We start from the raw sequence: 27983 nt of genomic DNA on the forward strand, positions 1-27983 counted from the left end.
AGTACCAGGGATCAAACTCTGGACCTTGTTCTTGCCAGGCAGGTGCCAGCACCACTGAGCTAGGTCCCTGGCCCTGACCCTACTCTCTGTGCAAGCCTGCCTGCCTGCCTGCCTGCCTGAAATTAGGGTACAGACTTTCAGTGCCACCCAAAGAGGAGCCAGTGTAGGCTCTTCCACCTGTCGTTCCACAGAACCCTGGCTCTGGGACACGCTCGCTAATAAAGGGATGCAGGGGCCACACTGACTTAGGAGCAGCCCCTTTCTCGATTCTCTCCTCAAACTTTCAAAAGTAGTTTTGTGTCCTAGACTCCAAGAAGCCTTAAATAAATCAAATCACTTAAATTATGGTTTTACAGCAGAATCCTATATGTGCTCTGGGACTCGTTTTAGAAAACACTTGTGTCCTGACTGAGGACTTGACGGACCCATTCTGCAGCTCCGTTTGTGCATGGGCTGGAGAGTACGGGAGCCAGCAGACCTAAGTCCTGGTACAGGCAGCTCCACCTGCCATTCCTTGCCCATGATTCTTCAGTATGAAGCTGGTGGGTCCCTCTGGGCAGTGACAGCTTAGTGGATAAGCAGTGAGTGCTCACTACAGATTGGAAGACCTGAAAGATGTTCAAAATAGAGGGAGACTTGGCCAGGTCAGGAAAGATGGGCTTCCAATCTGGGATACTTCAACCAGATCCCAAACAAAAAGACGAGGAAGCCCAGGGTAGGCAGCACCACTGTGCTCTGTGGACCTGGGAATCATCAGGTAAATTTTCTCTCCATCTCTTTCCCTCTGAGACCTTGTTTTTCCCATTGCTCTCTGTGTATCTGCTCCACTCCCCTCCCTGCTGGAGGGGGGTGGCTTTCTGTTTGCTTATGGCCACCGTGCTGCCAGCCAAGTCTTGAGGTCTTCTGACCTCTAGCACCAAACACCTGCAGACCATCTCCTACACTGCATAGTTCAATCTCAGGGGAAGGACCTGATTGGCCCAGGCTGAGTCAGGTGACCCCTCCTCTCCAGCCTCCTGAGAGTTGAGAAGAGGTAATGGTGGAACATCTGACAGAGTTGACAGGCCTGAGGAAGGCAGGGGAGATGACTTTGGAAGGATGATAGGCAATAAAGATGGCTCAGTGTCTGACCTGTGGAAATGGGGAAGGAGTGTCCTAGACCTGAGCTTCTCAACTGAGGGTACCCATCAAAATCACTGGGAAGGCACACCCCATGAGGAACAAGTCTAGGATGGGGACCAGCTGTGTACACTTTAAGACGGTCCCATGGGATGATTCTGTTCCAGGTAGGAGAAAGGAAAGTCACAGATTTATCAAATAAGATTTCACTATGGTAGAACAAGTATTTACTGAGTTCCCAGCAAGTACCTGTGCCAGAGCTACAAAGTGTATTGTTTTTATTTGATGTTTTGTTGTTGTTGTTGTTGATGGTGCTTTTGGGGGGATTGTTTGGTTTTTGTCAGTACTGTGGATTGAACCTAGGACCTTCACACAGAGCTACCTCCCCAACTCCTTTTAAAATTCTCTTTCTGAGACAGTTTTACTAAATTGACTAGGCTGGGTTGAAACTTGTGATCCTCCTTCCTGGGAGGAATGCACCACTGCACCCAGATCGAGTTACGATGTCTTTGTCCCCATGGAGCACACCTATTAGTGGCTAAAAGTGCAAGCATCCTGTCACAGAACACGTGGAACACCAGCACAAGCAGTTCCTGTGCGCTAAATCTGCAGAGCAAGCAGGCTCACTGGATATTTCTGAGCCCAGAAGTGTACTCTGAGGGACAGGATTCAAAAGGTGAAAGATGAATTTTGGAGAAGGCAAAAAAATGGAAGAGAAAAACCTGTCTAAACAACTCAAATTATTACACTAAACGGAGTGAAGGCCCTGGGTTTGGTCCCCAAAAACAAAAACAAATAATGAAGACTTTATGTATATGTATTTTTTAAAAACCAGGAAAGGGCTGCAGATATAGTGCTTGCCTAGTGTGTGTGAGTCCCTGGATTTGATCCCCAGCACAGAGCAGGGAAAAGAAAATACTAACTAAATAAGTGGTTTCCTCTGAGTGTTAGATTTACAGGGGTTTGTTTTGCTTTGCTTTTTTTCCTGTATCTTCCATACTCCTTTGTATTTTCCAACTTTTCTGCAGTAAACACCTAATACACTTACAATGTTCTTTGTTTTTGGTACTGGGGTTGGAACTCAGGACCTTGCACTTGGGAGGCAGGCGCAGAACCACTGAGCTAAATCCCCAGCCACACACGTACAATGTTCTAATGGCAAGGGGGCTGTCAGAGCTGAGTGTCTCATTCCTGAGGACTGAGCGCCTCAGAATTACCCCCAAAACCTTGCTTGAATGCAGCTAACATGCCCCCTCCCCCAGATCTTCCGGTTCAGGAGGTCTAGGCTGAGGCCTGAGAATATGCTTCTCTAAAAATCTCTCAAGTGATATCGCTGCTGCTGACTGGGAACCACACTCTGAGATCCACTGAATTCCTGAGACTCTTCAAGAGGAGAACCAAGAGTACTTGTCAAATGATTGGGTATGGGAAGAGGGAAGTTATAGTCAAAGATCACTTCTTGCTTGTGGGTTTACTGAGTCTCTGAGTTAACCTAAGAGTCTGAATGCTGTTCTTAATGGTTAAAAAAGCTTTCCACCTCCCCTCTGTGGAAGAAAGAGAGAGATTCTCAGTTGCAAGATCTAGAACCTCTTGGTGAGCTGGAAGTGGTCAACATTTGGGCTTTCTTGGCATCCTCTCTGGGCTTTTCTTTTTGCATATTCATAGTGTTTACATGACTGATTCTGAAAGGCAGAATCCAAGAAAAGACTTCTTAGAACTGCTCCAGTGTTGGGTGGGCGTCGTGGCGCATACCTGTAAGTGGCTCAAGTTTGTAATCCCAGCACTAAGGAGGCTGAGGCAGGAGAATCACTTGGAGTTGGAGGCCAACTTGAGTCTAGGCTACATGGTGAGTTCAAGGCCAACTTGAACTATATAGCAAGACTCTTGTCTCAAAAATAATTTTTTTCTCCAGCCGGAAACTGAACCAGGAGGTTTAGTGGAGGAGGAGGGAAGGAGTGGAGAGTCAGAGCAAATAAAGCTGGACTGGTGGGATGAAGTTCATTCGTTTAGGTGCCTGAGCCAAACCTGAGCTTGTCCAGTCTCCTGCTAGAGACAAAAGGGAAATACAGAACCAGTCAACTCCACTTTGGGCACAAACACAAGTGTGAGCTGATGATCTAGAATCTAGATTTAGTCATTTTATTCACTCAAAAGCACTCAGTAAGTGACTCATTCATCTAGTGACTCTGTGCCCAGAACTAAGCAGCGGGGATTTAGAAGAACCCAGGAAAATAAAAAATGTGGCACAGGCAGCAAAGATAGGAGATAGGAGATTTGGTGAGCATTTATGAAGCAACCAGACATAAACACACAACCAAGCCTAATATTGAGAACAGAGGTGGTATAGCCTTATAGTTAAATACACACTAGGGCCTGGGATTTAGCTCAGTGGTGCTGCTGCCTGCCTTGCAAGTAGAAGGTCCTGAGTTCGATCCCTGGTACCAAAAAAAAAAAAATAATAATAATAATAATAATAATAATGCACACTAGGGTCACACTCGGACTTTACCACTCACTGCTTGGATAACCTTTGTGAAGGTACTTCATTCTCTCTACCTAGTTTCCTTATTTTAAAAAAGAAAGGGGGGCCGGGGATTTAGCTCAGTGGTGCTGCTACCTGCCTCTCAAGCTCAAGGTCCCAAGTTTGATCCCCAGTACAAAAAAAAGAAGGAGGGAGGCCAGGTGTGGTGATGTACACCTGCAATCCCAGCACCAGGGAGGAGAGCAGAAGGATCACTACAAGTCGGAGGCCAGCCTGCCAGCCCAGTCTACATTGAAACCCCCTCTTTTTGCTCTCTCTTTTCTGTTGCTGCTGTTTTTGTTTTTTGAGAGAGGGTCTTGCTATGTAGTTTAGACTGACTTGAACTCACTATGTAGCCCAGGAAGTCCTTGGACTCCTGGTGATCTTCCTGTCTCAGCCTCTCAAGTGCTGGAATTACAGGCCTGAGTCACTACACCCGGCAGCTCTCTAAAAAACAAAACAAAACAAAAAAAAAGAAAGAGGAGGGATAGTATTACAGCAATATCTGCCTTTGTTGGTCAGCTTTTGACACCAATTTTTTAAAAAAGGAGGAGGAGGGAGAGAGGAAGAGAAGAGAAGAGGGAGAAGAGGGTGAGGAAGAGGAGGAGGAAGAAAGAAGTGGGTTACTATTTTTCATTTATGATTTTTACAACTCTATGAGAAAAAGTAATTATCACTCTAATAAGGAGAGGAGCAGATTAGGAAAAAGAGCCATGAAAATGGAAACAGCCCCATGAAAAGATTCCCAACCTCAGTAAACATAAAAGAAATGCAAATTAAAGCAATTGTGATATTTCACTTCTACTATCAGATTGGCCCTGACTTAAAAGGAACAACCATGCTAATGTAGGTACAGGTTTTGGTGGCAAGGTGTCTTGGTACAACTCTACAAACGGGTCACCTGACAAAAGGAATCAATACTCAAGTGAGTCTAGCCATCGATTCTAAATTTCCAAGGTCTAGGAATTTATCCCAGAGCAAAGCACCCTAACGGGACAGGTGTCCTTCCCCCCACCCGCAGCGGCCATGGACCAGGAAAGCAGAACTCGCCTATTTCATTTAGTACCATTCACCTCCCGTGTGTGCCAGTGCCCAACTAGCTCGAAAGACAACACAGAGACATGGAATAAATGAACCAAAGGGTGCGACAATGCCCTCGGGAGGGTGTTGGGGGTGTTGTTTACAATCATGAAAACTTGGAAATGAAGAAAATAACTTGCTTGCGGAATATTATTACATTATATGGGCCATAGCAGCCCTGTTCCCTTTGCTCCCTTGTATTTGCATTTTCCAATGGTCTTGAGCAAAGTTTTCCATTTCCAAATCATTTTCACATTCCCACAGACCCTTTGTGTGTTCCTAAGAGAAATACAGGGTTAGGTTCTTGCAAGCTTCTGATCACGATAATTTCATCAACTGATCAATACATAATGTTAATTTATCTGTGTTTCTATTATGAGAAATTCTATAGAGCTGGGTATGGTGGTGCATACTTGTATGACCTGGGAGGCTGAGGCAGGAGGATCACAAGCTTACACTCAGCATAGATGGATAGATTGTTAGATAGATTGATAGACAGGGACACTGTTGATTCATTAACTGAACTCTTTGCTTTAGTTCTATAACTCATGCCTGCACAAAGATTATCCAACACATCAAAACCATCTACTACTTCTAAACACTAGACAGCACTCCAGCTCCACTTGGGTGCCATTTTAAATAGCAAAATCAACAAAAATGCAAAACATGTGCTACGACGTAGACTACACAAAGTATGCTTATTACAGTACAGAAAGGAAGCAAAGCATCACCTCACTCAGCCTCGCCTGGGAATGAGCGCATTGCGCAGCCCAGACCTTTTGTGCTCTCCATGTCTATGAATGAGCCTGAATGTGCCCTTCATTTTACTTTAATTTGTGGTGAGAGGGCAGGCTCACAAATGTGGAATCTGCCAGTAACGAAGACTGACTGTTTTTCACAGGTACTTCGGCAGCACGTAACCAGTGCTAGTAAGTAGTCTAAGATTTTGCAAACGAAAATTCATTTTCATTAATCAGGTGAAGGTGTGAGGGAAGCACTATTAATGTCTCATTTAAAAATGAGGAACCTGCCGGGCATGGTGACGCACACCTGTAATCCCAGCACTCGGGAGGCTGAGGCAGGAGAATCCCTGTGCATTCGAGACCAGCCTGGTGAGTTCCAGGTCAGTCTCAACTACATAGTGAGACCCTGTCTCAAAAAAAAAAAAAAAAAACAAGGAAAAAGAAATGAGGAACCCGAGGCCCAGAGGGGTTTGACCACCCGTGCATAGTCACATATCAAATAAGTAAGTGATGAATCCAGGGACCTAGAGTTTGGAGCTATGTTCCAGGGAGAAGCCAAGAGATACTTTAGATCTATCCAGAGAATCTGGCTTCTTCTTGGAGGCCTTCCTGGGAGTCAAGGGCACGAGGGACAGGAGCAGCAAGGCTCAAGTGAGGAAAATTGTCAGTAGGATACAAAGGAGGAAGAATGTAAGCTGGGAATGTTGGCACAAACCTGTAATCTCAGCACTCCGGGAGGCTGGGGTAGGAGGACTACAGGTTCAAGCCCAGCCTGGGCAACTTAGCAAGATCTTGTCTCAAAATAAAAAAGGAAAAGAAAAGGTTTAAAGGGGTTGGAGGTATAGCTCAATGTGAAGGCCCTGGGTTCAATTACCAGTACAAGAAAGAAAGGGGGGGGAGAAGAAAATGTGCACTTTAAGACAGAATGAAAAGACACTATGTGCAAAACTAGTTAGCTTCTATGTCATAATCAATACAATGTGGTATATCTTTGCCATGAAAAATAAATCAACCGGACACCAGACATCAAATAGACTGCAGGTGCCTTGAGAGGCAGGAACCCTGCCTTGTATTTCTCTTCTGCTCCTGGCCTGTTGCATAGCTGTCAAAAATAGTGATCATCTCTTCCCTGCAAAGTAGGCTGCTTTGTATCACTCTCAAGCAGGAATTCACCAACTCTGTAGATCAGTCAAAGACAAGTAACCACACAGCCCTTTCTTCCTGTGGCATTTGTAGGAGCTTTCATCGTTTTCCTCTCTCCGTGAACATGCCAAGTACCTCAGTCTCTGGGCTTCAGAGGTTGAGTCTGTCCCAGTCTCAGCCATGCCAACAAGTGACTTCTCTTATTTTACTCTTTCAGAAGGATATGAAAGATAATAGTTCTTTCCAAGATAATCTTTTAAAAGAAAGCAAAAGCTCCAGACTGGATGACCACTCTAGGAAAGAGTCTACAGATTAAAATATTACTAACCTACTTCCCCACTGTACAAAGTTCCTTTTTGAAGATTAGCAACTTACTCAACTTATTACAACAACCAAACCTGATATTTCTTCTCTGTTGGATGGCAAAGTTCACTAAAGCTTTCTGTTTTGAAACCCCTACTGTTTCTCAAAATAGAATCTCTTCTATCTTTTGTTCTTTCTTTCTTTTTTCTTTTTCTTTTCTGCAGGTCTGGGGATTGAACTCAAGGCCTCACACATGCTAAACAGAGCTATTTCCCCAGATCACACTGTGTCTTTAATATTGCAGTTCAGGTGCAAGCCAAACGAGTTCATAAATGATGAGGCATGACTGCCTGTGAGTGCTTGTTCTCATAAGGGTGGGAGCTAGAAAGGAAGTAGCCAAATGGATTAGTAACTGTCTGTGGGTACATCCAACAGCACCTCATTTCTCTTTACTAAAAATCATGTGACTCTGACTGGTTTCAAAGATCTGGCCCCCAAACAAGCAGGCATCCTTTTCAAGTTGGCATTTCTTCCAGAGAGGAAGACTGAGCATTTTTCCTGCATGCCTCATGCAGTGCCGGGCCAGCTGTCTAACAATATGGGTCCCGGAAGGGGGTGCTGCCCACGTTGGTGACGGCAGACACCAGTGCCTGTTGCTCAGCAAATGTCAGCAGGACCACAGAGCATTGGCCCAGGGACTTGGCAGAGACACCCAGGGCAAGCGCCTGTGTACCCAAAGGGCCAGCAGAGGTTACCCAAGGACCAAGATGGGCATCCCAGATGAAGTCCAGTACCAGGGAATGAAGGGCAGAGCTCTCTGGAGGCTGCCAGGGCAGTTCAAAGGAAGGAATGGACCTCCAGAGTTCCATTCCAAAGAAATCCCACCTACTTCTGGCACATGCCAGCCTCCCAGGCGGGTTTCCAAGGGGCAGGTACAGTGGGTCACTTCTGCATAATGATTTGTGCTGGGGGATGGAGAGATGGGAAGTAATGACCATTCCCAATTATCCTGGGCCTCTACTTTTTTGTTTTGCTTTGGTACCAGGGATCAAACTTGGGACCTTGTGCTTGCGAGGCAGGCGTCGGAACTAAGTTAATCCCTGGCCCCTGGGCCTCCACTTTGGCCCAGACCTTAAAGGTCTTCTTGACAAGTGTGGTGGTGCACCCTGAGAAGATGAGACAGGAAGATCACCATGAGTTCAAGCTCGGCATGGGCAACGTAGTGAGTTCTAGGACAACCTGAACTGAACTACATAGCAAGACCCTGTCTCAAAAAACAAAAAATCAAAATTAAAAAAGTGTCTTTTTGTTGACTCCATTGTAAGAACAGTGTGGTTTCCTCTTGTCTTGGAAATCTGGCCCAGCGGCTTTGCTGTAGTTTCTTCATCCACATCAAATTGATGCTCAGAACTGAAATAATGCAGACCTCCTCCAAGACACCCTTCTCCCTCCAAACTGACATCCCCTGCCTATCACCATGTGAGAGCCTGGCTCAGCTGCTGTGTGACAACTCCCCAGCTTGCTTTTGCTTTTGAATAACTTGAATATCAAACCAAGCACAAAGGGAATAACATATACACAGTAGTTGCTGCGGGGCGGGAGGAGGGGGGCTCATTACATCCACTTCATTCTCTCTGGCAAACACAACCAAAGGATTTTTTTTTAAAATCCCCCTGAAACTTCTCATATAAGCTTGGGGTGCAAAAGGCATCTGAAATGTGAGAGTTCTAGGACCCGCACAGGGGAAGAAAGGAAAGGTTTCAATGAAATACAAAAACCAACACAGATCTGAAGGGGAACAGGCGGCCCCCACAACAAGGCAGCCAACTGCCAAACTGTCATTTTGCTCCGCGGCTGAACAGAAGGCTCGAGTAATGACAACCACAAAACTCATTTAAAGTCTGAAAAGGTGACTAATGAGCTCATTCATGCTGGCTATAAATTATTCACTACAACACTGATCCCACTCAAGACAAACAGAAAAGTAAACTTGAAACACAGACATTGCTGGCCTTCCGAAGTGCGGCAAGTTATGTCTGTTAAAACTTCTCACAATGAGAAGGATACTTGTCTTTCCTTCATCTATTGTCACATTATTCTTCTGTTTACTCTTTTTTTTTTACTGCCTTTAATCAAGTTTAAGCAGACACAGCTGTTACACATTTATTTCTCTGTTGAGTTTTTTTTCCATTAGTTATTACAAGCAATCATGATGCCCTAAAAATAGCAGCAAATTATATTCTCTAGAAATTGAAGGCTGACCTTAAAATGAAGCCCAGGTCTCCAAAAAGAATATTCATATGCACATGTTGGGTAAGTGACAGCCACACACAAAGGCGAAACAAAAGTGCAAAGCATTTTCTGCTCTTTGAGAGGTTTTCAATTTGCTTCCAAATTTCCTTTGGTTCTAATGGTAATGGGTTGCTTCAAACCCTTACAATACACAACCTGCTACTAATGGTCATGTTTCGGTTAAGATTTTCATTAAACACACAATCAAGTGAATAAAAAAAGAAATGTCTCATTTAAGCTTTTTTCGGCACAGATAAACAGAGCAGCAGGTTTGTTGAAAACTCACCACATTGCTACAGCTTACTTTCAGTTTCCTGTTTAATATTAAATAAAGAATTTTAGCTCTTCTGTTTTTATAATCTGGGCTATTTGCTCCTACTGTTGCTACTAAAAGTATTATAACTATGGCTGAATCATCCCATATTTCAAACCTTTTTCTTTTTTTCTCTCTCTCTCTTACGACTGTATTTTCAAGGCATCATAAAAAGAGTTTCGAATCTGTTTCCTAGATTTTTTTAAAAAAAAGAGTCCCCAAATAAGTACTTACATTAGCTCTTAGTCAGATGGCTGAACCTTACGTATTTTTAAACTGCTTTGAATACTTTGAAAAGGAGCCACAGAAAAGCCGCAGAAAAAACTCCTAGTCGAATACCACCAGATGGAAGTTTGAACTAATCAAAAGTGAAAGCAGAAAAGTTCGAAGCTGAATTGTGCCCTGCACACACCTCAAGATGACAGGGGGAGATGAATGGCGTTCAGGCCTCAGAGCCTGTTGAAGGTATGAGAAATAACACACTGAAGGACAAGCCTTGGTGGCAGCCTGAACCCAAGCCAAACTGTGTCCATCTAAGGAAAATCTTTCACTTTTTTTTTGGGGGGGGGCAGTTTCTTGCCCATGAACTAACCGCTTGTCCAGTTGTTTCTGTTGTCTGAAATGCAAAGCAAAAATTTTTTTAAGTAGAGAAAGGAGGAGTCCTGAAATATTTATAGCTAAATACTTTGCCACCTACCGACAGCAATCTGGTTGGTCTCCACTTACTTAGCATTATTTTTTTTTAATCCATGTTTCCAAATCTAGTAAGAAGTCTCTTTTCTCTTGTAGTTGTTTTTGGTACTCTTCTGTTTTGATAGACTATTTTTTTTAGTGCAGATTTTTGTTCACAGGGAAATTGAGTGAAACTTCTCTGTCCCCATAAATGCATGGTGTGTTTTGTTTTCATCAAATGAGTGATGTAAAAACCTAATTTCAGCCAAAGAAATGCAAAAGTCTTCAACAGCAGCCTTGAAGTCTGAATTCCTGTTACCTGCTATGGAAGGATACGATAAGGGCAAAATACTGCTTTGAAACTGAGCCACACATCCTTCCTCCTTCCTGGCACTGTGTCTGACAGGCAGAGTTCACCTCTCCCTTTATTGGTGAGAAACCTGGCATGTCCAAGACCGTCTTAACACCGCGAGGCTCCTGATTTCCCCGGGGAGGACCCAAGGTGATGTCAGTTTTGCCCGAGGACATTCAAAGCACCTGAACGACAGCAGTCAACACAATGAACAGCAAGTTCCCAAGTACAGTGATCCAAGGAATTACAAAACACACGCAACAAAAGCTCTCCAGCGCTTCCTACATGCCAGGCACTGTGCCAAGAGCTCTACTTACATTATTTATTTCATCCTCCACTACCTTCCCACGTAGGTACTGTCATCCTTGAGGGCAAATGAGGACATGAGGCTCAAAGAAGTTACATCATGGGCCAGTGGTCAGCAAGCGGTGCTCAGAGGGGTGAGATAGCTTGGATACAGTTTGTCCCCCATGGGTCTGTCAGGCACTAGGTCCCTAGTGTGGTGAGGTTGGAGCTGATAGGCCGTTTAAGAGGTGGGACTTGGTGGAAGGTCCTTGGGTCACTGAGGCACTGCTCTCGGGAAGGGACTGAGGTTAGTCTCTAGCTATCCCTTGGGAGTTCTTGAGAGAGGGTCCTTATAAAAGCCTGAGCCTGGCTCCAGCCAGATGCAATCGTTTTTTTCCACGCACCATCTGCCATGACGTGCCTCATACAAAGGCGGGACCCCTGCCAGAGCCTTCACCATGCTGTTTGGACTTTCAGTCTCCAATAGTGTGAGCTAAAGAAACTTCTTTTCTTCATGAGCAGGCTGCCTCCAGTATTTTTGTTACAGTCATAAAAAGCTGACTAATATGTGCCCGACCTGTCTTTGGCCCGCAGAGCATACCTTTTCCCTACTGCACTCTCCTGTCTGTTGTTGTGCTCCAAGATCTGTTTCTCAAGATCACAGAATGTAACTTGCTGCTGGTAATCTATGTGTGAGGTGTCTTTGTCACAGATTTCTGTGTTTGGTTTGGGATTTGCACAGGAGTCTTCAAACAGGTTACTAAACACAGAAACCCTTTCTCCTCTCTCAGTTAGCTATGATGCTGACACAGAAGTGCCCATCACTTACTAAATGAATAGGGATGCCTACAAAATGCCAATGTATCTGTGGCAATGATCATACACTAATAATGTGCTTTTCTTTGAATCTTAAAACACAAAGATTCTGGGACTGAGGTATAACGCAGTCATACAGTGTTTGCCTCATAGCTAGGACCTGGATGCCAATAGATAAATAGACTGTATACACACACACACACACACACACACACACACACACACACAATGACTTTTAGACGAGCTCATGAAAGTTGGTAACTCAAGAGGCCTCAACCTTCAGAAGAAACAAGCAACTGTGATGGTGTCCATTTGGCAACTCATAGAAGAGTCCATTCTTTGATAGTCTTAAGCCCAATCACTCCCCCCACATACACACTGCTAGTTCACCAGATAAACCTTTTTTTCAATATCTCATTACCATAGGGACAAAGGTTTGATAATTTCACTTCAAATTAATGCTTCTAAACCACACATATGTGACTAGAAACCATTTTTGAATTTCTTTTGTGTTCTTTGTACTCAGAAAAGTCTGCCAGTTGAGAAACACTATAGACCACCACACCAGAACTATTTTCCAAACGCTAAATGACAGAATTAGATCAAGATACAGATCGACCTTTGCCAATTCTGTAAGCACATTCAGAACAGCCAACCACGATGAAAATACCCTGACCACCTACCAATCAGATTAACTTTCTCCCCGTGTATCTTGGGCACGAAGGTAAAACTCTGTTATGAAGACACCGGGCACCTCAAAGATGTTCCGGAGCCTTCTCACAGTCCTATATACTAGAGATTGAGAGGACATATGCTCCCTCACTTCAAGGCCATCTCCTGCACCCATGCCATCTTCAAGTTCGGAAGCAAAGAGTTCGTTCTCTCATTTATTACCCTCATTTGCTTCCTTGGAAGCTTTCTTGGTGCCATGGCTGAAATCTCACCACAAGATTAGCTAAAGCTCCATAAAAAGTAGACGAAGTAGAAAGCTGAAGTCTTCGGTTTCGTTTCTGAAACACTCTCAACTCTCCACAGGAATCTCATTCCACTGCCATTTAGAGTAACTCTGGCTTCTGCCACCAACACCAGCTCTCTCTGACTCCATAAGAAGCCTCTCACAGCTTTCTTGTGACATCAACATTGCAGCAAAGCCACAAATATTAATGGTTATCCACCATTTTCTGGGCCTCGTCCCTCCCATCTTCCATTCCTCCACCTCATGAGTAGGAAGAAAGTTACTAACTGCTGGCTTCCCTGGTTTATCCTTTAATCTAAACAGAGCTATTTACTTCCTAATTACATTCTTAGTTTTATAGCACTGGCCAGAGAAGGTTTATTCATTACAAAAACCAATTAATGTAAGAAGAAATAAAATCTACAAGGTTAGCCTTAGGAAGAACTTTGCTAATGGTGTCATACAAGCCCCTAATTTAATGAAGCAACTGAAGCCAGAAAAGTGAAGTGACTTAGAACTACGTGTCAGACTGCACATTTGCACTTTCTTCTCCAGTGTTTCCTCTTCTCTCCCTTCCCAACAGATTTCCTGGCTGTATGGGTTGGGTGGAATGGACCCATCATCCCTCCAGAGGAACTGTATTGGTGAGGAGGAGGTGGTTCCAGTAAGGACTCAGTGCAGGAACCAACATACCTCCTGTTGTTCACAAATCTGAGTTGGCTTTTTTGTCACTTACAATCAAAACATCCTGACAGACACCTAAGGAGAGTTAATGGTGGTTCCAGTTTCTTAACTTCCTGTCCATGGAAGTGTCTACCACAAAAAAGCCTCCTCCACCTTTTTTTTTATCCTTCTTTTTTTCTAATTTTTAAAAAAATTTAATCTGTTTGTTTTGAGACAGCATCTCACTATGTAGTTTTGGCTGATCTTGAACTTGCTATGTAGCCCACACTGGCCTCAAACCTGCAACAGTCCTACTGACAGCCTCCTGAGTGCTGGGATGACAGGTATGCACCACTATTTTGGGGCAAGACTTTAACATCACAAAATACAGGAAAAGAAAAAAATCCCAAAAAACATTTTGACAAGTTTAGTGGCTGAACTTGATAAAAGGAAAAAAGATTCAGGAGAAAAATACTGTGCCAAATTATGTTATCAATGAACACTTTTGAAGTATGGCTTAATGTGAAAAGAAAGTATGGTCATGTTAATAAAGTCTTCTGATGAATGGAAAATTCATGAATAGGATTAACTGTCAGGAATCCACAGTTAATGGGGGAAGTCAGCTCTGTGTTAGAACCTGAGGCAAAACATAACTCCCACTGAAGTCTCAGAGCTTATCTCGAAGCTGGGCCCATTTCTACAGGCAGTCGAAGAGAATCTCAACTTTTTATCCCCAAGTGTCCATGCCAAGATCAGCTGCTCATGGAGAGACGATCATAATCATAATGGCAGTGTTACTGAATAGTTATGTGATGGACAGCTAGGCATGTTATCTGCTTTATGTCACAGAATGCAGTGATCAAAATGAGGTAGGTTGATCAAAGGAGACAGTCAAGTAATGACTGTTGGGTGAATATAACTAAGATTACATTTGGTGTGCATGAGAACATATTCTTTTATAAACATTATATTACTATTAAATGGGTGACTTTCCATAAATATAATAGGAAAATGTAATCTAATTAATATTCACTGAGTAGTCACAGGAAGATTTAACAAGAAACACTGAAGTTTAAGATTCAAAACCCCTGTGGTCCCTTCTGGGTCCCTTCTATATTTAAGATAAATCATTATACAGGAAAATTTAAGAGGTCACAAATCTTACAGCTTACATGTGAATGAAACACAAGAGAAACTTCCCAAAATTTGACATTAGACTTAAAAATGTGCATGGCACTGGCAATAACCAGTTGCAAAGCTTAACATTTTTTTCTATATGAAAAAATAAATCCCAACCAATCATGCCAAGGCATTGAACAAATTATCTTGCTATTCTCACTACAGAAAATGCATCCTAAAAATTGTTATCATATGAGGAAATCATAAAGGTGCACAGGGCACAAAAAATGTAGGAGAAAAGCTTTGTGATGTTTTGAGTGTCAGTTTTTAAAGTATATTTTTTGTGTTTTCTTTCATCATTTGAAATAAATGAATAAATGTTCATTTTTGTTGTTGCTATTGTTTGGGTTTGTTTTGTTTTGTCTCAATTTGTTGTTGTTTTGTTTTTGTTTTTGTTTTTTTCAGACAGGGTCTCCCTAAATTTCTAAACTGCCCAGGCTGGGCTTAAACTTGCAATCCTCCTGCCTCAGCTTCCCAGAGTCCTGGGACTATAGGTGAGCACCACCAAGCCCGGCTTAACCATGTTCCATTTAAATGCTCACTTTTAAACTCATTCTTTTGGTTGGGGGTTATCTGGAGATTGAAGACTGAGGAGCCAGTTTGTCATTTTTCTTTCCAGTGATAGGGATGGAACCCAAGGTTCAAATGCTCTTCCCGAATCACAAACCCAGCCTCTTCTCGGTTTGTATTTATAATTTTATGTTGTTTCCTTAAAGAGGTTCTTCCCACACTGAACAGAGAGCAGGCCGGCTGTACAAAGCCTGCATCCAGTCATGCCTGTGCTGACCCTTAGCCTACCGGGGCTGTCTCCTCCCACTCTGACCACAGCTCCTCCAGGCAGGGACAGTCCGAAGAGGAGGGACCTGAGGCTCCAGCGGGGCAGAGCTGTGGCCAAACCTAGCAGTCTGACTCTGCAGCGGGGAGCCAGGATGTGATCCTGCCACACCAGTTCTACCTCTCTGCCTGCTGTCCCCTAAGGCCAAAAAGGAAAGGGCCGCCCCTTCTCTGACCTCCCAGAGCACTCCGGGCTCTGGAAGGGGCTGGGTGTCGCTCTGTGGCACAGCACTTGCCCAGCAGGCAGAAGGCCTGGGTCCAGCCACAGCACCCCCACCCCATACAAGGGGGGTTTGAAGGAAAATCTCAAACCCATGGAGCTCATTGCAAAGCTGCCAACCCCTGTCTCCGGACAACACTGGAACTCAGCCACAGCCACAGCCTCTGAGGGGAGTGGGTGACAGGCTAAGACGGAGACGATAAGGCAGCAGCAAGACAGACTGTGGGTGCCCAGTGTGGGTGCAGGAGAGAAGATCAGATCCTGGAGTGTGTGCAGAAAGGGGAGGCCTGTGTTGAATGAGCCTGGAGAAGCCCTTTCTCCTCAGCACAGCTCCTCCCCAAGGCCTCACCCCTGCCTGCATCAGGCCTTCTTTCCCCGTCAGGTGGCCCTTAGGCCCTCAGGGCCTCAGTTCAGAGTAACAGTCGCATCTGCATAATGCCTGGCCAAGGGAGAACCTTCCACGGACTCAGTTCACCTTTCCTAGTGTAAGGTCCACCTCTCCAGCTCCCCAGCTGCCTGAGTTCTGATCCGTCTGTCCTCACCACAGACAACTGGGCCTGATCATTTTTTCATATCACTGCTTTTATGTTTAAAACAATAAGAGCAAAAGATGGTTTGTGATTTTTACCTTCTTGGGGCTCCTCACATGAACCAAAGGTTCACATGAGGAACCAGTGAACACCTGGCCTCTGATTTAGCTGCTAAACTAGCATCACTGGTAATTGTAGGTGCTCAGAATCACAGGAGGTCTTGGCTCTGCCTGAGAAGCCTCACCTGCTTAGCCGGAAGGGCCACCCTTGTACAGGGTCAGACAGGGACCAGATGGGGTATAGATATGTAAAGTTACAGAGAGAGAGAGAGAGAGAGAAGGAGAGAGAAGGAGAGAGGAAGGAGGGAGAATACGAATACGAATGAGAATCCCTTTGAGGGTCACAGGGTAGGCAGTGTTAACATATCTAAGGAAATAAAGAAACCTCCAGAAATGGAAGGGGGCAGAAGTGGGGAGGGGTCAGAGTACTGCAGAGTCCCTATGGATTCCACAGATGTAAGTGCTCCTCCCACCTTGGCCTTGAGGTTGGGGACAGAGTGGTGTCTCAGAAACCACGATGTCTAGTGACTAGGAGCTGGGACCAGCTGGCTTTTCCTATGCCATTCAACATACAAATTATCTCACTTTCTGTCCGGGTAGCCACGTTCACCCAGCCACTTCCAGACAGTTAATGTCTCACTATAAATTAATACGCACACAGGCGCCTGACTTGGAGCACCTGTCCCTGAGCTCAGGTAACACGTGTATCTTTGAGGAATGGTCTGCTGTGTGGGGCCGAAGTCAGTGCATGGTGGCGACTGCCACAGAGGGTCTCCTTCCATGCACCTACCACTGGTGGTTAGCCATGAAGACCCCCAGGAAATACTCCTGGCCATGGAGCTCGCTAAGAGGCCAGCAGGCTCCTTGCCAAGTATTAAATACACTGATACACTTCCAGTTCCTAGACCTGGAGGGATGTACTCCACAGGTGAATGTTGTACAAGTGATACTACTATTATGTCAAAAATACAAGGAAGTAGAACAAAAGTTAAGTGCTGGCGAAGGGGACTGATGGCGTAGAGCACTTGATGAGTGTGAACGAGGCCCTGGATCTGACCATGGGCACCACAAAAAGGGGGGGAAAGCTAAGAAAGAATCACCTGCAGTGGAACGTGCCTAGAATGCACTGTGCAGGGAACAGGCCAATAATCCCAGCTGCGAGGGAAGGTAAGGGAGAAGGGTTGCTACTTCCTGGCCAGTTTGGGCAACCTCGTGAGAATTTGTCTCAGAATGAAAGGGCTGGGGGTATAGCTGAGTGCTAAAAACAATTCAATCTCCAATACTGAAAAAATTATATATTACTTGCTTTTTTTGTGTCTCCGGTTCCTATCCTAATACATTCACCTAAAACCACTTCATTTCCCCACAATGATTAAACTCTTCGTTCTTTACTTTCTTTATAGTTTAAGCACTGAGGAAACAATGAAATTCTTCCCTGGAATTAATCAGAATCTCCCTCTATTTTCAACAACTCCCTGAAGATCACTGAAAAGCTTTTCTGTTCTTGGCCCTGGGCCCCTCAAAGGAAGGACAAACAACACTCCCATAACAGAAATGGAATAAACTTGCACAACATTAATGACAAAACTTGCAAATTCCAGCCTGGTGTATGGGACATTTTTTGACAATATGTCTTCCTTGTGAGTGTCACAGGACTCGGTGAACACACTGGCAGTTAGTCTGACACTTATTGTCAACCAACCTGCTCCTCTCAAGGCAGTGTATGCCATCCCTCATCATACTTTCTAAAATGCGGTGTCCCCTGGGGAGCTAGGGGTCACATCACTCCCAGCCCAACAAAAACCGCTCATCTCATCAATGTGAGTATGAGTGACCAGGGAGTTCTTTAATCCAGTGGTCGTAATTGAGATTTTTCTTGTGGTGCACGTTCAGACATGAGAAGTGAGAGGGCCTAAAGGTTGGAGGCATGGATTTGGAACAGAAGGGAACATTCTGGCTATGCAAGGAAACAAAGCAGAAAACTCAGCCAAGCTGGTTGGTTAGGTCAGCGGCTCATGTGCCCTGAATTTTCCTCTGAGTCTCCCTGACAAATCTCTCTTGTGACCAGGCCCACATCCATGGGATAGTTGGTACTTGTTCAGGCACATGGTGTCTTATTTAAAGATCCATAACTTCAGCCAGTCTTTCCCTTACCCTATACCCAACTGTAGGCCCTGCCCTGTGTTCAAACTAAAAATGACTTTCTCATGTAACTGAAGTCTTCCTTTCTTATGGCCTACCCAACATCAGGAGCAAAGAAAAGGTAGTCCTCTAAAGCAGGAGGTCACCAAGGCCCCCAGTCTTGGGACTAAAGCAGCTCGTTCCTTGTTTTTGTCAATAAAGCTTTATTGGAACACATCCATATCCATTCAGTTATATACTATCTGGGGCTACTCTTGAACCACAGTGACAGAGCTGAGTATTCACGCAGAGACCAGACAATCCACACAGCCTAAAATACCTACTAGCTGGCCCTTTAAAAGAGCAGAGAGGGCTAGGGATTTAGCTCAGTATTTCTGCCGCCTGCCTCATAAGTGCAAGGACCCAAGTTCGATCCCTGGTACCAATAAATAAATTAATTAAATATAAAAGAGCAGAGTCAGCCGGGCATGGTGGCTCACACCTATAATCCCAGCACTTGGGAGGCAGAGGCAGGAGGATCGCTGTGAGTTCAAGACTAGCCTGGGCTACATAGTGAGTTCCTGGTCAGTCTCAACTACATAGTGAGACCCTGTCTCAAAAATAAATACATAAATACATAAATACATAAAATAAAAGAGCAGAAAGTTTATAAAGGCTTTGCCCACCTCTGCACTGAAGGAGAGAGGATTGTAGTCGCTGAAGGAAGCGTGGGGCTCAGCGCTGTTCCTACCAATGGCTCAGTTTCAGTCTTGCAAGTATTTCCATCTCTGCTGCCACTTCATTCACCAGTACAGGATTAGTCATAGGTGGCAACAGCATGACAAGTAATTAGCTAATACCCCAGAACATGCGACAGGAGGAAGTGGCTATTGCTTTTCTGAGGATAGGAAGGCATTTCTTGGGAGAGCAGTATTTTACCACCGGGGCAGGAAAGGCTCATTTTTAGCCAGCTGCCCAGTGATTATTGTTTTCGGTTGGTGCACCTTGAGCCCCTGTAACATGCACAGCCCCGCAAGTCACGGGACACCAACTGAAGACAGTGTGTGACAGGCAAAATGACATGACCACCACAGACTAGGGTACTCTAGGGATGTTTCAGGTGGGTTTTTGTTTGATTTGTTTTGTTAGAAAAGGGACAGAAAACTGGGGCTATAGCTCAGTGGTAGAGCACTTACATAATATGCATGGAGCCCTAGGTTCCATCCCCAGTGTCCAGAAAAGTAAATAAATTTAAAAAAAGAAAAAGAAAAAAGGAAGGCTGTCAAGAAGAAAAAAGGAAGGAAGGGAAGAGAAATATGAAATTGCTTGGAAGGATAGGTAGAACATTAACAAAGATGGACAAGAGATGGGAGAATATACTACTTGGCTCTTTATTGGAAGGAGCTAAAACAAAGCCTTAGGTTGAGAAAGGGCAAGCACATTCAGAGAACCATGGAATAGACTGACTTATCCAAGAAAAAAATTTCTCCAGAGAATAAGAGAAAATGGTTGGAAAGGTAAAGCTGAAGCCAGATCATGGAGGAATCTGAAGCCCAAACCCACAAGTTTGGATTTTATCCAAGGCACTGGAGAGCCATGGAACATTCTAGGGAAGGTAGATGATGACAATACGAAATCGTATTTTAGAAAAATTAATTTGGCCATACCATATAAGAAGAATCAGAAGAAACTGAAATTCAGAGGTACTGAACTTAAAACACAGAAAATAGTATCCATCATATCAAGACATTCTTTTGATGGGGAAAAGAAATGATATTTATCTTCACTTTAACTTAAAATTTCCTGTTTATCCTTTATGTCCTAACTACCTGCTATTATCTGACAAGCAAAATTAGAGCCCAGCAAGGAAAATATTTCAGGGGAAAAAAAGATAAGAAAGGTCAGGCCTTACTGTAAGTCATCACTCTTTGGGAAGATAAAGGTGTACAAAGTGGAGGAGTTGGCCTTTGATGTCCAATCACCAGCAGGAGAAAAGGTCCTTATAGTGAGCATGCGGGTGGTCATACTTCCTTCCATCTCTGTCTCTCTTCTTGCTCTGTCAACTTCCAGTTTCATCCCTTGTCACCTCCCAGAAAGGCAGCTAGACCAGACCAGCTTTCTCTGAATGACCACGTTTCATCAGAGATAGGACTGTACCACCCAACGTCTCTGCAATCCTTGGGTGCATGGCTTCCGCATCCCTCACACGCTCCTCTGGCTTTCGCCATCTGGTTTTATGGTCATCAGAGGGTCCCTTCTTAGAATGGGAAGCAGCACAGAGCAGCAGTTGAAAATGTCACCTCAGAGTAGAGAGCCTGGAGTTTGATCCCGGCCTCTCCTGCCATGGGACCTCCATGGGTTACCTGGCCCCTAAGCCTGGGGTCCCCACCTGTACAGTGGGGGTGACAAGCCCTACTTTAGGAGGTGCCATAAGCTGCAACCAGAAAAATGCGGAATGCTTTGTCTACACAGTGCCCCGTGTTAGGCTCAGATGATGGTGCTGCCCTGATCTGTCTTCTTGGGGTACAGTGAGGTTTGGTGGGTCCAGAGAAACCAATTTCATCTATTTTTTTATTTGCTGGGTGAGAGGAGCTTGTTTAATTTAATGATTGACTCCTAATGCAGAAACACATTTCTCCACTGAGTCCATCACCAGACTCCCAGGGGACCAGGGCCCTGGAGACCAAAAGCGCCCAGGGGCTGGAGCTTTGGCAGGGTAGCCAGGCTGCAGAATCCCCAGGGTCCTCAGAAGAGGCAAGAGTTTGAAAGTGCAGAGCCCTGAGCCAGAGCCCAAAGTTCTCTCCACCAGGTTCAGAGGGGATCGGGGTTGTCCCAGCCCATTCAAGCCCTCCTTGCAAGTTGGGTCTAGAACCTGGGTTCCATGGCTGCTTCGTCTCTTTCCAGAGAGTCACTTTTTAAAAAGTTACAAAATCATAACGGTCACTGGAAACTGCAGCAAAGTAGAAGGGAGGAGGAACCATAATCTTTCACTGGAAGCTTTTGCATCTCTGTTAACAATGCCAAACACCAGGGTTTCTCTATGCATATAACTGAATAGTCTCGTAGTATTATACTGCAGGGACATTTTTGTGCCCTGCTTTGTTCCACTTCACATTATAGGAGATCTGCTTCCACAGTGAGATTGTGAGCTTTGGGTGGGTTGAGGCTACACTGGCCTTGGAGGCCACTATGCATATACTCGCCACAGAATAGCACACACTGCAGAGTGCGTAACTGCAGAGTGAATGAATAACTTCACTGCATCATACGCTGTAAGCAATCATTTAGTTACTCTCTTCTTTCAGGTATTTAGATTATTTTCTCCCTCTGCCCCTACAAGCTATGTCAGATGAACCCAGGACCTTTGCCCCGAGCTATGTCCCCAGCCTTCCTCCCTCTTTTAAAATTTACCTTCACATTTTATTCCTACTCCCTTAGCTGGGGGAAGGAAGGGATCCCCAGTTACAGAACTGCGCTGTTGTGTGGTCTCCACATGGAGTGGAGTTTCTCATTCTCACCACTGAGGCTGTGTATGGTCTGAGGAGGTCAACCACTGCTGTTGAGGGACCAGGGCTGCTACAAGAAAGAGCGGAAGCAGGTGTGGAATTGCCCACAGAGGGCTTATGTCGCAGGGCACCCATCCAGGTGCCCAAGGATCTTCCACAAAGACCACAGGTGGGGTGGCACACCATGGCAGCTCCGTGCAGATGGGCAGCCACAGCTCTGGGGCTGATGCCCTGGAGGCTGATAAACAGCATCTTCCCAGAGAGGACCTGAGAGGTCCCCGTCCTTCCATCTGTGTCCCAGGATCCTATGCGGGGGCTCACCACAAGAGCATGGCTCCTGAGGCTCGTGTTGGCCTCACAAACTGTCCAGTATAAATCCTGCAAATTGATCAGCAAGCATAAATACTCTTTCCAGATCTTCTTTATGTCCTTCTGACAGAGATGTTGGGCAACTGCTCACGACACTGCATGACTCCTCTTCATCACTCCGACATGCACCTCACATTCCAGAAGCTCCCACACTTGAAGGAAACTCCGAGGTCTTGGTCACTCCATGACTGAGTGACCTGGCCCGTCCGTGGTTCTTGACTTCTGTTTTCTCCTTTGGTGTCTCAGTGTTCCTGGAAATTCCTGTCCAAATTGCTCCCTTCTCCATTCTCCAGTCCCTGTGCTTCCTCACTGGTGTCTCCACTGCAGCCCAAGGACCTGTTCCCAACAGAACCGGGAGGGTCGGGAGGTAACTGGCGTAGAGCTGCTCTTGCTCCTCTCTGTTTCCCAGGTCTCCCCAGCCCTTTTTGATTTATTTTTATTTTCCTAAATTGTGAGTTGCCCAGGCTAGGGTCAAATTTGGAATTCTCTCCCCTGACCCCTCCGGAGTTCTGGGATTACAGGGCTGTCTTAGTTACTTTCTTGTTACTGGGACACAGTATAACTTAAAGGAGGAAATGTTTACTTTGGCTCACAGTTTAAAGGTTTCAGTCCATGGTCAGCTGGCTCCAAGGCAGGGCAGCCTGGCAGAGGACAAAGAGCCCATGGCAAGGAGCCAGGAATTTGGCTCATTGCTTCCAGTACCTGCCTCACAATTGCAAGGACCCAAGTTCAATCCCCAGTACTCCCCCCGCCAAAAAAAAAAAAAAAACAATGGGCCAGGGATTTAGCTCAGTGGTTCCAGGGCCTACCTTGCAAATACAAGGATCTGAGTTTGATCCCTGATACCAAAAAAAAAAAAAAAAAAAAAAAAAAAAAAAGAGTCTATGAAGAGACAGGAAGCAGAGAGAGATTAAGGAGGAAGGAGGGAGATGGATCCTTTCAGTCACACCCCCAGGGACCCACCTCCTCCAGCCAGGCTTCCCCTCCCAAATCATATTTTGCTATAACTCATCAGGGGACTACTAATCCACTGATGAGCATCACAGACCCACAATCCAGTCACTTCCCAAAAGTCACATCTATGAGCACATGAAGCTCTTGTATGGATCTTTATTTCCTTATAATAAATTCCTAAAAGAGAAGTTTCTGGGTCAGTGAGTATTCATATGGCAAGGTCTTGCCTACCTGATGCCAAATTACTCTCCTGAAAGGTGGTCGCCCTTTATCTCTTTCACTAGGGATGTGGGAGAGTGAAAAGTATAGTATTTTCTCCACAGAGATGAGCATGTGAGTTAAGAAAGAAATCGAAGAATCTTTTAGTAGATGTTTTAAGGAAGAACTGACCCCTGGACTTAAACTTCATTCTGATATCTAGCAATCCCAGGCAGCACAAACTTCCCCTTACCTTCTGCTGACATCCTCTTGTTGGAGAATACCACATGGTGCGTAATATTGCCACAAGGAGAATTACCAGCTCCCTACCATCCAAATATACAGTCTCCTAGGAAACACCCCCACACCCCAGAAGCCAGTCAGGTTCCCTCTGGCTCAGCATAGAAAACCTGATCTTTCTGTAGAAACAGTGGCCCACACCAATCTGTGTCTCATTGGCACCAAGTCTGTTTTGCCTGACTTGTCTATAAATATCAGCAGTTAAAAGTAAACGTCCAGAGCGGTTTCTAGATGTCTTTTTCTCATCCACGCACACGTCAAAGATAGGCTATTCATTTCAAAAACATACTTTTCATATTGATTTCTTACAAAGAGTGTTGTTCTTCCTAATATCAAATTAGCAGAATAAATTTCAATGACTACGCCTACCAGAGTGTTCTATTTGGTCCCGTACCCCCATAAATCAAGGAGGTCCGTTGCGAAAATGCAGATGGAGCTCTGTAGATGCAGATCTTGAAAACTCCAAGTCTATAACCTCTACCTGGCCAGTGGGACCAGCAGCAGCAGCAGCCACACACACTGTCCCTTGCACCCCACCAGACTGAACCCTAAGACCCTCATGACAGGATATGATTAGAGCATTTACCCCATCCCATCCTTGTCCCTCTTCTCCTCCCAAGAGGCTAAGCAGTGACTGCCCAGAGGAATCACTGGCTTCTCTTCAAACCCTTGTCAGACACCAAAAGATTGAAAAATAATTTAAATTCTCTACATAAGAAACCCTGGGTTCAAAACCTTATGCTGTCCCAAAATTACTGTGTCAAGGTTTTTTCTGTATCTTCATTTCTCAATCTTCGAAATGGGGCAATTTCTGCATCTCTCTTGTGTGTTTCACAAGAACTGAACAGGAATGGGGTGTAGCAACTTTTCTCATATTTGGAGAGGCCAAGATCCTGCATGAATCAAACCCACTCCTTTAGGACATTGGCTCCTTTGCCTTACTGATCAGACACAGCTCTTCCTTCCAAATCTCCCTGTTCCTTAGTCTCTGATAGCAGTGTTACCAAAATATCTCCTTAAACTTTTGGATTATCTATGATTTTTTTTAAAAAATCCACATGGCTGTTTCAAATCAATTAATATGAGCTGCACTTTTTCTTATAGCCTTTTCCTATATACTCATGGACACACTTCCCAAAATATGTAAATCCCAGTTCTTTTTCTTAACTCAAAATGAACACCAGTACTCAACAGATAAAAATCTCAAAGCCCATGCTCGTATTTATCCATGAAAGGAACCTAATAGCTCCACATGTCACCAAGTCAATCAGAGGGCTGGGAAATAAACAGGGAAGTGCTGAAATCCATATTTCTAGTTTCCTAGATAGGAACAAGACAGAATTTATTTGAGAAGAAAATGCCAAGGTGACATTTGGGATTGCCATGTTTGTTGGGGGCAGGAGGCCAACTTGTACAACATTTTGCATTCTCCTTTAGAGCGGTGGCTGAGAGGTTGCCAGGTCCACAACCCCACATACACATGGTTCAGCCAAGTCACCATGGGGATCTGAGCCTTGCCCACGCAAATCGTGGCTTCCTCTGCAACTGGAGTTTTCCACCAGGAGATTCCTGGGAACATGAGATCATGTAGAGAGCACCTGCGACACTGGCCACACCGGCCACGCTCCTTGTTCCTATGCTCTGACTGCATTCCCCAGACAGTGAGATCCCCTGGTGCCTACTCCCTGTCCCACTCCAGAGGCAGTCAGGCTGGGCCCGGGCTGGGCAGTGGAGTCGCCTGGCAGCTCTTGACACTCACCACTCCTGCATCTTGGGAGCTGCGGGGCTGGCAGCAAAGGGACCCCAGTGCTGAGACAGTTGCCTGCTTCCGCTCCCACCTGCCACAGTTCCCGAGCGGACTCGGGTCTAACCCACTTGCTCTTTCCTGCAGTTTCAGCCAGCACCCTTCAACAATACCGAGCTTGACCCAGCCCACCCGAAGTCTGCCCAGAGCTCGGATGAGCCGTGGGACCTCAGCATCTTCACTGGCCAGTAAAGGGGAGACACAGCTTTTCTCCAAAATTCTTTCCCACTCAGAAAAGAATATTCTCTACTTCATCTTTTTAAAACTTCACTCCCTGTACACTGAACAGAAATAACTTTCAAGATTTTTCTGTTAAGCTCATCCGGAGCTTAACAGGCCAGGGAGGTCCCCAGGGCTTGCCTTTGTTTCCCAGGTCTCTGTGGGCATCACGTGGACCGCAGGCAACAGCCTTTCCAAGAATGACAGTCTCTGTCTCCATCTGCAATCAGTGAGGCAAGTAGGGTGAGACCTCAGATTCCAAGTGAAGAATGCAGGGTTCTACAAATAGAGATCTTACACTAACAAGCAAAAGCCAGGAAGAGAGGAAGGAGAAGGAGGAGGAAAAAGAGGAGGAGGAAGAGAAGAGGGAGGAGAAGGAGAGGAAGAGGAGGAAGAGGAAGAAAAGGAAGAAAGAGAAGGGGAAGAGGAAAAAGGAGAAGAAGGGGAGAACCAGTGTTGCTGAACACAGTGGCGGACACCTGTAATTCTAGCTACTTAGGAGGTTGAGGCAGGAGGATTGCAGGTTCAAGGCCAACTCAACTGTCTCAAAAAAAAATTATAAAAGTTCTGGGTATGAAGCTCAGTGGTAAAGCACTCCTAGGATGGATTGATCCCCAATATGAAAAAAAAGGGGTGGGGGGAAGCTAGTGTTGATGGAACACTTCAAATTAGACACATACTGGTCTAAAAACCATATCTTACATTCATACCAGTGTATAAATGATACCAGGCTTAGTCTCTAGCTGCCTCTCATTTTGTTATCAAGACAAGGATGTGGGCACAGAAGTCAGCCAGTTCTCTACAAAACCAGTTCTATCAAGCCAGCGCTGAATGACACCTGATGGTGACAAGTTACCAGCACGCGAGGCTAAGATGGTCTGGTAAGACAATGCTCCAAATATCCTACCGGACTGGCAGGAGATGTGATTCCCTCTGGCCACAGGCACAGTGTCCCCTTGGTCCACAATTCTAGGGATGGAGCCTGCAGACCATTTGTCCTTTAACCAGACATTCCCAGGGTGGTTTTCAGATTGATGTGTTTTTGGGTCTCTGTGTCACCTGTCAGTAACATGTCACCTTGCAGATGTTAGCCTGTGAAGCAGCCGGGATGAAAGGGATGCTGCTGGGGTTCTGTGTTCATTCTGCACAATTGCTGCAGCTTATGGGTGACAGACCCGCAAGTTAAGCCTTTATCACCCAGGCTTGCCTGTCCTCACTCGGATTCACTTTCTCATCTTTGATTGTATCTACTCTCTATCCATTTAGATATTTCTGAAGGCTTCCATGCATATGTTATGTTTGTTTTGGGCAGCTTTTTGTGTTTTGAGGATGGAGTCTCACAACATAGTGACCTTGAATTTACTATGTAGCTCAGGCTGGCCTCGAATTTCCAGCAATCCTCCTGCCTCAGCCTCCCAAGAGGTGTAATCCCAGGTGTGTGCCATCACACCTTGCTCGCGTGTATATTATATGGTTTAAATTAAGAAGTGCTTTTTAAAAGATACAACATATATTTCTGAGAGTCATCATCCTAGCACTGGGGACTATGGAATTTCCAGAATTATTCAGATTCCAGAGGAGCCCACTGTAACTCCACCTTCTGCCTTGCCCACACATCTCAGCTCCCTCGAGTCCATACCATGCTGGGGAGAAGGTCACATCCATTGGAGACTGCAGAGTGAGATGGACCTGGAGCTGAAAAGTTCCTTCCTAAGGCTAGTGGAGTAGTGCAGTAGCAGAGTGCTCACCTAGTATGGAGGAAGCCCTGGCCTTAATCCCCAGCACTCAACAAAACAGCCCATGTAAAGCTCAGTCACCATTTCCTATTTCTTGGGGTCTGAAAACCACTATTTCACATTCATACTAGTGTGTACATGACCGGTACCAGAGTCCTCCATAGATGAGGCTGGAGGAAAAGAGGGACTCTCTGTATGTCTATGCACCCAGGTGTAAAAGTGTGATGTAGGAGGCACAAAGGGAGGCTGGGAGAAAGGCCAGGTCCAGGGCTTCCACACCAAGGAGGCCACTGTGTCATCCTCCCTAGTGATGATCTTGCTTCTTCCCAATTTGATTTAGAAACAGGGGCATCTCCTCACAGCGATTGTCCAAAGAAAGGTAATTTACCCACCTTGGCTTGACTCGGACAAAAGCGGAACTCAGCGGAACTGCTCCCCGGCCACATTTCCCTCCCTGTCCCCACGTGCTGGAGAGGAGATGCTGTGCTCAGGCCTTCACAGAAGCATCACTGACATGGATGCAGGAGGGGTTGGGCTACACTCCCAGCAGGTGTGCAGGCGGTGAGGCCATCCCTGCTGAAACCGAGGGGCCTCCAGCCTGCTCAGCTTAAAGTCCGCCTGCTCAAGAAGTGTCTTCAGTCCTGGCCCCCACAAGACAAGGAGCCTTAGAATCCAGCTTCCTCATTCACTCATTCAT

At 45.3% G+C, this 27983-nt stretch overlaps 1 protein-coding gene across 7 annotated transcripts in view; it reads right to left on the reverse strand.

Moving 5' to 3' along the window:
- Foxn3 (forkhead box N3) overlaps positions 1 to 27983 on the reverse strand; it is a 377946-nt gene that overhangs the window by 215545 nt on the left and 134418 nt on the right. The window contains exon 1 of one of the 7 annotated variants that reach the window (XM_010616282.3): positions 9749 to 9767. The exons of the other annotated variants lie outside the window; for them this stretch is intronic. The gene's annotated coding sequence lies outside the window, so the exon portion shown is untranslated. Of the gene's footprint in view, positions 1 to 9748; positions 9768 to 27983 lie in introns of those variants that run through there. 7 annotated transcript variants of the gene reach the window in all.

The sequence above is a fragment of the Fukomys damarensis genome, unplaced genomic scaffold (assembly GCF_012274545.1).
Source record: "Fukomys damarensis isolate Sample0158 unplaced genomic scaffold, DMR_v1.0_HiC HiC_scaffold_21, whole genome shotgun sequence".
NCBI classification, from domain to species: Eukaryota; Metazoa; Chordata; class Mammalia; order Rodentia; family Bathyergidae; genus Fukomys; species Fukomys damarensis.